Below are 1,635 nucleotides of genomic sequence, written 5' to 3' on the forward strand. Positions count from 1 at the left end.
TCACTCGCGCTGCTCCTCCTGTTCTGCTGGGTGTCTGTTCTCTTCCTCGCGCAGACGGGGAGCAGTCGGCCTGTCGTACAGCTGCGCAGGGCTGTGGTACTTGTATGTTACTTACTACCACAAGTATAATGTTGAGGTATGCCCAGAAAAAACGTTTATAGCCCCGGCCTGTATTAGAGACCGGCCATTATTTACCTCCTCTGACAGCGAGACCGGCCATTATTAGAGACCCGGCCGCTATTGGAATACAGGCCAATATTAGAGAATTTACGGTAATTCCTAAATTTAAAGAAGACGAAGAAAACATTCAGATTGGGCCGATAGCATTATCTAGAGAGCTTAAGAAAAGGATTGGAGACATTTCATTTGCAAAAACACTCAGAGACGGTAGTGTAATGATTATATGTAGAACAGAAAAACAGAGCGTTGAACATAGAAAGCATTTGCAGAAAAAATGTGAAAGAAAAAAGGATTATTGGAGAAAAGAAAGTAATGAGGGGAATGATAACAGGAATACCTGTAAACGAAGATTTAGAAAAACTTAAAAAGGGCATTCAGGATGTGGAGGTAATTCAGATAAAGAGATTGTTGGAAACGATAAATGGTGAAAGAGCTGAAAGTCCATCAGTAATGATAGAATTTCAAGAAAATATTCTTCCAGACAGGATTAAGATCGGATTCATTAGCTTTCCAGTTAGGCCTTACATTCCTCCACCACTCAGGTGCTACAAATGTCAAAGATACGGGCATATAGCGGCAGTATGTAGAGGCAAACAAAGGTGTCCAAAATGTGGAGGTGATCATAAATATGAGGAATGTGGAGAAAATGTTCAAGATAAGTGTTGTAATTGTGGGGGCCAACATGGAGTGAGTTTTGGGGGGTGTGAAGTTAGAAAGAAAGCCATTGAAGTGGAAAAAACTAAGACGAGCAACAATATCAGTTATGCTGAAGCTGTAAAAAGGGTGGAAGGACAGGCTGAAAGGACGCAGATAAATGTTCAACAAAAACCCAATCCTCAGATAACATCTACAGAGAGAACTGAACCTGTGATTACAGTTGAAAAGATTATGTTATTTATTGCATATGTGATTAATTGTGCAGATCAAGTCAAATACAAAACCGAGAAAATTAAAATAATAGTAAAAGGAGCGGAGAAGTTCTTTGGAATCAAAGATATTTCATGGAAGCATATTAATAAAGGACTGGGATTCATTAAAAATCTTAGGAAAAAACCAGACATCATTTGTATACAGGAAACCTGGCTTAAACCTAATTTAGATTTTGTTATTAAAGGATATACTGGTGTACGTAGAGACAGAAGTGAGATTCATGGAGGGGGTTGTATGATATTTCTAAAAACAGGAATTCAGTTTAGATTATTAGCAAAAGGAGTTCAGTTAGAGTATATAGTTGTAGAAGTTTGGTATAAGAAGGAAAGTATTAAAGTAATACATTTTTATAATCCTGGGAAAAGGATCCGGTATGAAACATTGAATGAATTTGATAATTTTTTAAATGGAAAGGTTGTTTGGTGTGGTGATTTTAACGCACATAGTTCGTTATGGGACAGTAAAAATTATTAAAATGGAATAGTTATTGAAGAATTGATGGAGAATAAAAAGCTTGTTTTTAAT

This window comes from Cyprinodon variegatus, unplaced genomic scaffold (assembly GCF_000732505.1).
Source record: "Cyprinodon variegatus isolate N-32 unplaced genomic scaffold, C_variegatus-1.0 Scaffold595, whole genome shotgun sequence".
Lineage (NCBI taxonomy): Eukaryota > Metazoa > Chordata > Actinopteri > Cyprinodontiformes > Cyprinodontidae > Cyprinodon > Cyprinodon variegatus.